Source organism: Bubalus kerabau, chromosome 12 (assembly GCF_029407905.1).
Source record: "Bubalus kerabau isolate K-KA32 ecotype Philippines breed swamp buffalo chromosome 12, PCC_UOA_SB_1v2, whole genome shotgun sequence".
Classification (NCBI taxonomy): domain Eukaryota; kingdom Metazoa; phylum Chordata; class Mammalia; order Artiodactyla; family Bovidae; genus Bubalus; species Bubalus kerabau.
In genome coordinates this window covers 31,202,364-31,213,827 of record NC_073635.1, presented here as the reverse complement: position 1 = coordinate 31,213,827, position 11,464 = coordinate 31,202,364, and the positions used below count along the sequence as shown (strand labels likewise).

Genomic DNA, 11,464 nt, shown 5'->3' with positions numbered 1-11,464 from the left:
AGACAGATTTTGCATTGTGCATGCCTGTGTGCTTGTGTATCTGCATGCATGCCTGTGCAGCGCATGTGCCTCTGAGTGTGCACACTCATGGTCACCCCTGCACCAAGGGCTGCCGGCCCGGCTGCATTTGCCACTAGCAATCTGCTTGCCGCTGGGTCCGCTCCTTGACAGCTTTTTATTTCCACTGCCTTCGTTGTCATTGTTTCATATTTTTCTGCCTAGGTTTGCTCCCCATAGTGAGCTTATACATGGCTCGAAAACAAAGGCCATGTCGTATTTCGTACGTGATTTTGAAGCAGCGCCTCGGGATCTTTGTTCAGAGTCCCCCCACCGCCTGGTGACTGCAGCTCCGCCGCCTCTTCGTGGCTCCCGGAGCGATAACTGGGCCTGTCCGTGGACCATCTCAGAAGGTCTAGGCCCCAGAAGCCAGCCATCTGTAGGGGGGCAGTTTTTGGCAGTGATGCCCCCCAGATGGAATGCACCAAGCCCCTCTCCTCCCACCTTGTGCTCAGGGCACAGGGGCTGGGACTTCAGTCTGAGCGTGTTGGATGCTCCCCCCTGTCCCCCCAGGTGACACACAGGGGCCACTCTGCTGCCCCTTCTCCCTGCCCCAGCTCCATTTTTCACCTCTCCTTGCTGTTCCATGCCTGGATGCCATCCCTAAAATCTGCACCCTGTGGGCACTCTGGACCTCTGGCTGCCAAGTGAGTTCAGGCCTGGGAGACAGAGTGGGAGGAGAGAGGAGGTCAAGGCATTTGCCAAAAGCAGCCCCCCTCACTCCCCACTAATATTCTGTCCCACCTGAGGAGAGCCTGGCAGAGGCTGGACTCTTTTCAGGGTCCACCTCCTGTAGGGTGACCCTCCCAGAAGAATGGCCCTGTGGGCTGCAGTCCTCCCTTACCCCTTGGGCTGGGGTGGTCATGGCTTCTCCTGTTACTACTGCCCTGGGGGTCTAAACATCCCTGTCTGGTCCCCTTAACCCCGCTCACCCTTAGTGAAGAGTCCTCCCCTTAAACTTTGCTCAAATGAATCTTTTTAAAGCACCCTCTCTTCTCCCCTGGACGGCAAGGAAATCAAACCAGTCCATCCTAAAGACAACCAACCCTGAATATTCATGGGAAGGACTGATGCTGAAGCCGAAACTCCAATCGTTTGGCCACCTGATGCAAAGAGCCAACTCATTGGAAGAGATCCTGAAGCTGGGAAAGATTGAAGGTGGGAGGAGAAGTGGACGATAGAGGATGGTTGGATGTCATCACCGACTCAATGGACATGAGTCTGAGCAAGCTCCAGGTGATTGTGAAGGACAGGGAAGCCTGGCGTGCTGCAGTCCCTGGGGTTGCAAAGAGTCGGACCCCGACTGAGCGACTGAAGGACAACAGCTCTTCTCCGCACCTGCCCTCCAAGCTAATAATCAAGCCACACAAACTGTGTGTGTAGCGGGGGCAGGGCTCTACCTGATTCCTTGCTGATCCCCGGGTTTAGCAGGTAGGTCATCAAGGGTAACCTGGTGCTAACCAAACAATGGATGCAGAGTGGGTAAATCGCACGTATGAAGGTTTGGTAACCATGAGGAGTCAGTGATGTCTGATAGCAAAATATTAATAATAGAAACTCAGAGGTGATGAGAAGGGCTGTCGAGAGGAAGGGCAGTGGACACTTGTCCATGACGAAGTACCACTCGGCCAAACCACGTGATGGGATGCTGCAGTCAGCCTGCAGCTGGAGTTCCCCTCCCCAGCCTCAAGAATGGCCACACGGATGTTAGAAGCATCCTCAGGCTTCCTGTCTAGTAGGGGCCACACGCTGTTTCTCTGGAATGCTGACCATGGCCTTAAAATGCACCTGGCAAGGGGATCACTTCCCTCCTAAAGCTGGATCTGGATCAGTTCAGTTCAGTCGCTCAGTCGTGTCCTACTGTTTGTGATCCCATGGACTGCAGCAAGCCAGGCTTCCCTGTCCATCACCGACTCCCAGAGCTCACTCAAACTCATGTCCATTGCATTGGTGATGGCATCCAACCATCTCATCCTCTGTCGTCCCCTTCTCCTCCTGCCTTCAATCTTTCCCAGCATCAAGGTCTTTTCCAATGAGTTAGTTCTTCGCATCATGGATCTGGATAGGAAGAGGAAAAGGGACAGCAGCCAGTGGACCATGAGGGCAGAGGGGGGAAGAGGCTGTCTGAGCTGGATGGACATTTCTCTGGCCTCCCCGGAAGCTATGTAGCCCACTGAAGAGAGGGCAGATTTCGAGAAGGAATGAACTTCATTTGTGATGGGAAACTTTTCGTGAGCCTGCTTCAAGCTTCCTGTTGAAGAGTAGAAATGCTTTTACAGCATGGATCCCTTCGGGTAATTCCTTTTGCATTACCTCCTAGGAAAGAATTGCACACAGAGAAGCAGTGATTAAACACATTCTATCATTGAAGGTTTCAGGGCAGGTGGAGGTAGGGATGCTATCTGACAGTCATCTTGAGGTAAGGTACCAGACTCTCACTTGCTACCAAGGGAAGTGAACGCACAGGGTAAATTGGGTCAGATCCTTCCATTGCCCCAGGTGCTCGTAAAGCCACACTGCTGCAACCAGACAGTGTCCCCATCACAGAGGGGGGGTGTGTGTCACATGTTAAGAGAGCCCCATGAATAGCAAAGACAATGAATATCAATCACAATGGACGAGGCTCTGTCAAGGATCTCTTTTGTCTGGATGATTTAAAAGCTTTATCCTAGTCAGAGGGCATCTTCAGCTCCACTCAAGTCTCAGGGGCTCATGGACTCACAATAGTGGTGCATGAGGCCATATTTATGACCCATGCATTTATCCTTTAGGGAACTCTTTTGCAGCCTCTGTGGATATTACAATGTTGTCTCCTCTCAATTCAGTTCAGTCACTCAACCATGTCCGACTCTTTGCGACCCCATGAACTGCAGCACGCCAGGCTTCCCTGTTTATCACCAACTCCCGGAGCTTGCTCAAACTCAGGTCCATCGAGTCAGTGATGCCATCCAACCATCTCATCCTCTGTTGTCCCCTTCTCCTCCTGCCTTCAATCTTTCCCAGCATCAGGGTCTTTTCAAATGAGTCAGTTCTTCGCATCAGGTGGCCAAAAGATTGGAGTTTCAGCATCAGTCCTTCCAATGAATATTCAGGACTGATTTCCTTTAGGATGGACTGGTTGGATCTCCTTGCAGTCCAAGGGACTCTCAAGAATCTTCTCCGAAACCACAGTTCAAAAGCATCAATTCTTTGGCACTCAGCTTTCTTTATAGTCCAACTGTCACATCCATACATAACTACTGGAAAAACCATAGCTTTGACTAGACGGACCTTTGTTGACAAAGTAATGTCTCTGCTTTTTAATATGATTTCTAGGTTGATCATAACTTTTCTTCCAAGGAGCAAGCATCTTTTAATTTCATGGCTGCAGTCACCATCTGCAGTGATTTTGGAGCTCCCCAAAATAAAGTCTCTCACTATTTCCGTTGTTTCCCCATCTATTTGCCATGAAGTGATGGGACCAGATGCCATGATCTTAGTTTTCTAAATGTTGAGTTTTAAGCCAAGTCTCCTCTTTCACTTTCATCAAGAGGCTCTTTAGTTCTTCACTTTCTGCCATAAGGGTGGTATCATCTGCATATCTGAGGTTATTGATATTTTTCCCAACAATCTTGATTCCAGCTTGTGCTTCATCCAGCCCAGCATCTCTCATGATGTATTCTACATATAAGTTAAATAAGCAGGATGACAATATACAGCCTTGATGTACTCCTTTCCTGATTTGGAACCAGTCTGTTGTTCCATGTCCAGTTCTAACTGTTGCTTCTTGACTTGCATACAGATTTCTCAGGAGGCACATAAGGTGGTCTGATATTCCCATCTCTTTAAGAATTTTCCAGTTCGTATACAAAGGCTTTGGTATAGTTAATAAAGCCTTTAAATAAAGATAATAAAGTTGTCTCCTCTAGAAGAATCTCATCTCTGTTGAGCTGGACATCTATAATACAAACCAATCCTATTATAGATATACTTAAGGAAGATAATCTCATTGTCTCTCTGAATAATACACATCATGTGAAAGATCTTTCTCTGTTACAGCATCTGTCTCATTCTTAACCTACTGATCAATCTAGATCAGTTCACCAGGCACTGTTTTAACTTGTTAAATCCTTTACAGGCATGATTTGGTTACAGTGGTCATCTACATTTTCAAACTAAAACTATCTGACTCTCAGATTAGCTGAGTAATTTGCCCCAGGTCACACAGCCAGTAAGTACCAGAGATGGTGTTCATTCTCAGGTTTCACAGACTATAATCATCTACAACATTCCCTGAGTTTTTGAAAAGAGAACTTTAAAGCGTGTGTGCTCAGTCGTATATGACTCTTTGCAGCTGCATGGACTGTAGCCCGCCAGGTTCCTCGGTCCATGGGTTTCTCCAGGCAAGAATACTGGAGTGGGTTGCCATTTTCTTCTCCAGGGGACGTTCCCAAACCCAGGGATCAAACCTGCATCTCCCTTGTCTCCTGCATTCCAGGTGGGTTCTTTACCCTCTGAGCCATCGGGGAAGACGTAAAACCTCCCCAGTTTCCAGTACTTTTGAGTGTATATAGTTTCCATGGCATTTAAACAAACGAAGAGAAACACAAACTGTTAATAATTTACCTATGCATTGCTCACAAGGGCTCCTTCTGGGTCAGTGTAAAGATAAGCCATCTCCACTATTTATGAAGATCCTATGCTGAAGCTTTGGGGTATTTTTTTTTTCTTATATTATCTGTGGGACTAGAAATCTTATATGGGCAATAAAAGTTCTAAACAGTTTCCTTGCCATGTAGTGAGCTGTATATATCAAATTGAGTTTAAAATGTACCCAAGTGAGATAAATTGGGTTAGGATGAATCTGTTTAGAAGCTTTATTTCATTTGAATTCAGACTCACTATGAAGTCAGAACATCACTGGTTTGATCTATTTTGGCTTCTAAGACCACATCCCCAAGTCCCTCAAGATCTCAAGACCATGGCTCGGGGCTCTGTAAGGACCATCTCCCCTCCCCCACCCCCATTGTCCCCTGCAGTCTGTGGCAAATGACATCGACAGTCCTTTCAACTCAGTTTACCCAGCATTTATGGAGCATCCGGCTGTGTGCTTGGTGGGTTTGGGGAGATTTTCAATGGTATATAGTGAGAGACCTGTCTTGTAGAACTTGAAGTTAATAAACTCCGTATGCTTTATTGGTTGTCTAATGTTATGAATAATTGATTGTTTACAAAGCAGTTCACTTGTCATTGTCCCATCAAACCTGCCTTTCCAGGTGTATTGCCCTAATCTCATTATACAGAGTGGAAACGGAAGCTGGAGAGGTCGAGGAACTCACCTTGAGACGTCATACAGGTACCAACGTCTACAGCGGAGTCCACGGTGACTCAAACCCGTCTTCCTCTGCAGTCTCCCCCCCACGTCACCCTCTGCAGTTCCTGCTCGTCCCCCACCTGGCTTTCTTTCAGGGCCTCAGACTCTCATCCGCTTTCCATCACCCGCAGACACTTGTCTTTGCTCTTCATTCTGCCTGGAACTGCCCTCCTTCCCTGCCTTCACTTCACAGAGCAGGTCCCTGCCTCTTCCCTGGGCTGTGTCTCTCCCGCTTCCCACCCCCTCACCCCCCTCACCCCTTACCCCTCTGTCCCCCTCATCCCCCCACCCCCTCACCCCCCTCATCTCCCCAATCCTCCACCCCCACCCCCTCACCTCTCACCCCTGCCCCTCCACTGCACCTCCTATCCCTCCCCCACTCAGGCATGCACCCTGCCACCACCAATGATTTGTTGACACTAAACCTCCTCCAGGGCCAGGAGCGTGCCTGGTTCTCCTGCACTCTCTCTATCTGATGCTGCAGCTGGCATGATACATGCTTGGTAAGTATTTGTTGACTAAATCCATGAAGAGGTGGATGAGTGGGAGGTGGGCTGAGAGGAGGAGTTTTACGTTGTTTCCCTGTCCATTGAAGGGAGGAGATATCTCACAGCCTGCCACAGATGGGAGAAGGAATCTCCTTTCTTCAATGCCAGCCACCCCCACGTAGTGCCCAGAATGAGCGCAGGCACCATGGATTCAATGACGATGCAGGATGCTGTCTGTGCATCATGATCAAGGAAGTAGAGTACAAGGTGAGTTATAAAAAAGAAATCAAAAGGGATGAAAGTGGTTCCAATGGCCTTGCAAATAGGACTCAATCTGTGTTACAGAACCAATGAGACAAAAAAACCATGGCTCATGAAAATGATGGAGGAACAATCTCTCCTGTCCAGGATAGCATACACCACCCTCCCCTCGTCACCCCTGAAGCTTAGTCTTCTTTCTGCCCGGTTGCTAGCTTCAGCTGACCCTGTTTTTCTCAGGATACCTATGGCCATGTGAAGTCATTAGATATAAAGCTGGAAACCAGAGGCAATGCCAAACCCTGAGAGGCGTCTCACAAGTGATGGGTCTAGAAGACCTCTGTTTTCAATACTGTCATGCAATCACGTATGAATGGAACCTTCTTGGAAAATGCCAGTGAATGCCTTGTTCCCAGACTTATCAAAGGACTGAACGGACAATATAGCATTCGGGATCAAGACGAGAAGTTTTCCATGTTGGAACTCTCTTTCTGGTCTGGGTGACAAGCCATGGTACCTTTGACCTTGTGGACAAAATGTTATATGCCCCTAAAAGTTTTTTTTTTGTTCTTTTTGGTTTTACATCATCATCAGAGTTACTTTCCTAAAGGTTAGCTCATGGTTAGCTCATTCCCTCCTTTCAAAACTTCACTGTCATCCGTGGGGTAAAGAGCAAACTCCTGGGTGCGGCCTTCAAGTCTGTGAATTCCAACTCTTTACTCTCCCAGAGCTGTACTTTGCTTCCAGAAAGCCCAGACAAACCCATACAGCCACACAATTGTGTCTCTGCTAATACGCTTTCTTCCACCTTAGATCCTTTCCCCCTTTTCCAGTTATCAAAATCCCACTCCTCTTTAAAAAGTGATCCCAGTTACTGCCTTCTCCAGAAGCATTTATCCACTGCTGAGCCATCCTAAATTATTTCTTCTTCCAAATTCCCTCCACCCTTTGCTGCAACTTCTAACTTCTTTCATATTTCACTTGGCCTTAGATTCCCATGAACACCCTCTGTCTCCCATTAGATGTCAGTTCTTTGAATTTGGAGTCCCTACCCCCATTTTCAGCCTTTCCCACTCTAAATCTTCACAGGACTTTGCACATAGAGGCTGCCCAGTGCATATTCTTTGGATGAACTCTGTTGAATTTTCACACACTCAGCCTAGAATGAGAAAGGCAGTTCCCACTGGGCTAGGTCACTAGGGATGTCTTCAGACTCCAGCATTCTTAGGGCTTCTATGGTGGCTCAGATGGTAAAGAATCTACCTGCAATGCGGGAGACCCAGGTTTGATCCCTGGGTCAGGAAGATCTTCTAGAGAAGGGAATGGCTACCCACTCCAGTATTTTTGCCTGGGAATTCCCATGGACAGAGGAGCCTGGTTGGCTACAGTCCATGGAGTCGCAAAGGGTTGGAGACGACTAGGTGACTGACACTTTCGCTTTCTTCAGTGCATATTTATTGGATGGACTCTGCTGAGGTTTCACACACTCAGCCCAGAATGGAAAAGATAGTTCTCACTGAGCTAGGTCAGTAGGGATGTCTTCAGACTCACAGGATGGGAAAGACTGCTGAGGGGTTACCTCATCTGCCTCCAGGCAAGCTCAGCAAAGCCCGACAAGAAAGATGAGCCCCGTTCTGCTTGCTAAGGAAGGAGAGAGAGTCCAAGGTGAATCCGTAATGCTCCTTGTCAAGAAATCCTCCTCACTATCCATCTTAAAGCCTGTTCGTTGGTCATTATTGTAACAGCAGCATTTTAGCTGCTGGGTTTTATTATTATGGGATTAACTGAGATTGCTGTGCATCCCCCAGAGGCTTTTTAAAGCCACTGTTTTAAACATTGAAAGCACCGTCAGAGAGTAGAACTAATAAAATGTGCTTAGTAGGGGCATTCTATTTAGCAAAATTTCATACCTCCAGCCCCCAGGACTGGTGAAGATTAAAGATTTCCCTATACTTCAGCATTAGGGGGAAAAAAAAGCAAAACTAGCTGTGACTTCATCTTCCATGCTGGTTTGGACTCAGACTGTCTTTGTGAAAGTGGCGTGGGGAAGGAAGGCTATACGGCCCCCTCTTCTTTCCCATTTTCTTTTGCCTCATTAATGGAGCCATTTCTTGTAAAATGGCTTTTTTTTTTTTTTTTTCAGCACCAACTCTCAAGCACTGGATCTTTACTGAGATATCTGAGTATTCGTGGCTGGATTCATTTAGCGAATCTTTACACCATTAATTTAAATCATTGCTAAGCTAAATCCAGTGAGTTTGTGATACAGGGGATGTGGACCACCCAGAGGGGAATTCTGAAGGGTGGTCTGGCCCTGGGCTCCCAACTGGCAGGAAACATTCCCACCTCCATGTCCAGCTGCCATCCCACTACTCACCCCCTTTTCCTGAACCCCAAAGACCCTTCCTACCAAACAAGCTTCTTCTCTGCCCCCAGGGGATTTGACATGGACCTGCCAGGTAGAAAACACCTGACTCTTAACCCTAGCCCTAGCCCTGACCTTGTCTAATCCCATAAAACAGTCATGATATTCATGGTGCATGCTGGCGAAATATCAGTCTAGACAGAACAGCGTGAAGAACGTTGGCTCTGGTATCAGAAAGTCCAGGGTTCAAATCCCACTCAGTAAACTTATTAACTTTGTGACCCTGGGTAGGTTACTGACCCCTGAGCTTCTGCTTCCTAATCTGTAAAATGGGGATAAAAATAATGACTTCAGTGGTCACCTCAAAGAGTGGGATGTGGGGAGGGAGGTCTAAGAGGGCAGGGACAGATGTCTAAGCATAGCTGATTCACTTCGTTGTACAGCAGAAACTCAGGCATCATTGTAAAGCAACTATACCCCAATCCAAAAATAATAATGACCACGTGAGATTGCTGAGCTGATGGAAGGAGCCCTTTGTGTATACAAAGCACGGAATGTGGGGCCTGGGGCTCCGAGGGGCCCTGTGAGCTACCCCCACCCTTCAGGTCCAAGTGCAGGCTTGCGCGTGGATGCCACAGGCAATGCTGGGATCCCAAAGGATGCGAGAAGATTGTTTCAGTTTCCTGGGAGGTTGCCAGTGATATCCTCTGTCTCAGGGCCTCGAACCAGGGGTCCCTCTGCCCACATGCTCTAACCCCTGAAACATATAGCTTGTCCCTCCTCCTCTTAGATTCTTATACCCACTATTTCAAACAGCAATTTACTCCTCCTTTGCTTTATCTTGGGGTTTCCCTGGTGGCTCAGGCAGTAAAGAATCTGCCTGCAATTCAGGAGACCTAGGTTCGATCCCTGAGTTGGGTAAGTCCCCTGGAGGAGGGCCTGGCAACCCACTCCAGTATTCTTGCCTGGACAATCCTCCTGGACAGAGGAGCCTGGCAGGCTACAGTCCATGGGGTCTCAAAGAGTTGGACATGACCGAACGATGAAGCATACACTGCTTTATTTTTCTCCATCACCTGTCTCCCCATCTCCTGCTCAGGACATTCTAAGTTCACATTCCAACCATAGGGTCCCTCTGGTTTTTAATTCCCTAACTTGGAAGAGTATGCACATCTCTCAAAACAGTATTTTCTTCAGCTGATGCCTGTATAGGAAAAATGTATACTTCCATCCCACTGGCTCAGCGTGACATCTTTAATAAGATGATGCACAGTAGAATCTCGAGTTGCAGTCCAGACACAGTTGGTAGAGTGTTGGAAGCATGCGTAGGTGTCTTGAAAGGCTTTCCAGGCAAAGTGCTGTGCCTTGACGTTTCTCCACCCCTCCAGCCTCAAAATTCTTCACTTGACGAAAAACCGTTCATTTCAGGAAACTGCTCTGTGTTTTTTACTGGAAAAGTAAAAATGAACTGTAAATGTTACCTGTGTCTTTATCTACAAATGGTTAATTGACTGATAGTTGCCTTCTTTAATTGCCATGACTCACCTTAAAAGTCATGCTTGTGACATGGCTGGCAAACCACATGTACTGCCGCACGAAGTGACTGTCAGCAATCGTATTAGTTGCTGAGGGACCAAGAGGTGATGATTTAAAGCATTCGTAAGTATGCAGTCTGTGGGTGTTGGCTGAGTGGAATTAGATGTTAGAAAATTGACTGGAGGTTTAATTTAGTTTTTTTTTTTTTTTTTTTTGCCAAACCACTGGGCATGTGGAACTTCCCAGCCCATAGTCTGTACCTGTGCCCCCTGCATTGGAAGCATGGAATCTTAACCACTGGACCACCAGGGAAGTCCTGGAGTTTTTAAAATATAATCTATTATCTCTTACTTTTGCGGGGTGTGGCAGATCTAGTGTCTCGATTTTAAGAAATAGAATACAGTAGAAGTAATGGGATGTCCCTTCCAAGATTAAGCTGTAAGAAACTGACTTCCTTCATTCTCTGATTCTGCTCCCTGACTTGCTCTGATGAAGCAAGCTCCTGAATTGTGAGCTGCTCTATGGACAGACTTACATGGCAAGGAACTGAGAGAGGCCCCCACCCAGCAGGGTGTGAGGACTTGGGGCCTCCAGCCCACAACCTGCAGGGAACCAAAGCCCGCCAACAGCCTGCTCACTTCTGACTCCTTCTACCAAGCCTTGAGATGACTACAGCCAGGATGACCTGGATTGTCCTCTTATGAGACCCTGAGTTAGAGGACCCAGCTGAGCAGATCTGCAGAACTGTGACATAACACATGTTATTGCTGTAGGTTCGTAAGTTTTGGTGGAGAAGGCAACGGCACCCCACTCCAGTACTCTTGCCTGGAAAATCCCATGGATGGAGGAGCCTGGTGGGCTGCAGTCCATGGGATTGCTAAGAGTCGGACACAACTGAGCGACTTCACTTTCACTTTTTCACTTTCATGCATTGGAGAAGGAAATGGCAACCCACTCCAGTGTTGCCTGGAGAATCCCAGGGGCAGGAGAGCCTGGTGGGCTGCCGTCTATGGGGTTACACAGAGTCAGACACAACTGAAGTGACTTAGCAGCAGCAGCAGCAGTAAGTTTTGGGGTAATTTGTTACACAGCGGCAATCGATCACTAATACACATTATTTCATTTACTCTTTACTACAGCTCACTGTGGGCTTCCCTGGTGGAAGAATGAATGGTTAAGAATCCCCTGCCAATGCAGGAGACACAGGTTCAATCCCTGGGTCAGGAAGATCCCCTGGAGAAGAAAATGGCTACTCGTGCCAGTATTCTGGCCTGAAAAATTCCATGGACAGAGGTGGTAGACTACTTCCATGGTGGACTATAGCCCATGGGGTTACAAAGATTTGGACAAGACAGTGATGAAACAGGAACGACAGCTCATTTTACAACTCAAGACACAGAGGCTCAG

General features: G+C 47.5%; 1 long non-coding RNA gene across 1 annotated transcript; it reads left to right on the top strand.

The window, feature by feature from the left end:
• The first annotated feature begins 5,328 nt into the window (after window positions 1-5,328).
• On the top strand, window positions 5,329-6,543 carry LOC129624110 (uncharacterized). Its single transcript, XR_008700758.1, has 4 exons — window positions 5,329-5,392; window positions 5,845-5,913; window positions 6,006-6,165; window positions 6,244-6,543. It is a non-coding gene; the product is annotated as an uncharacterized LOC129624110 (long non-coding RNA).
• Window positions 6,544-11,464: the final 4,921 nt, after the last annotated feature.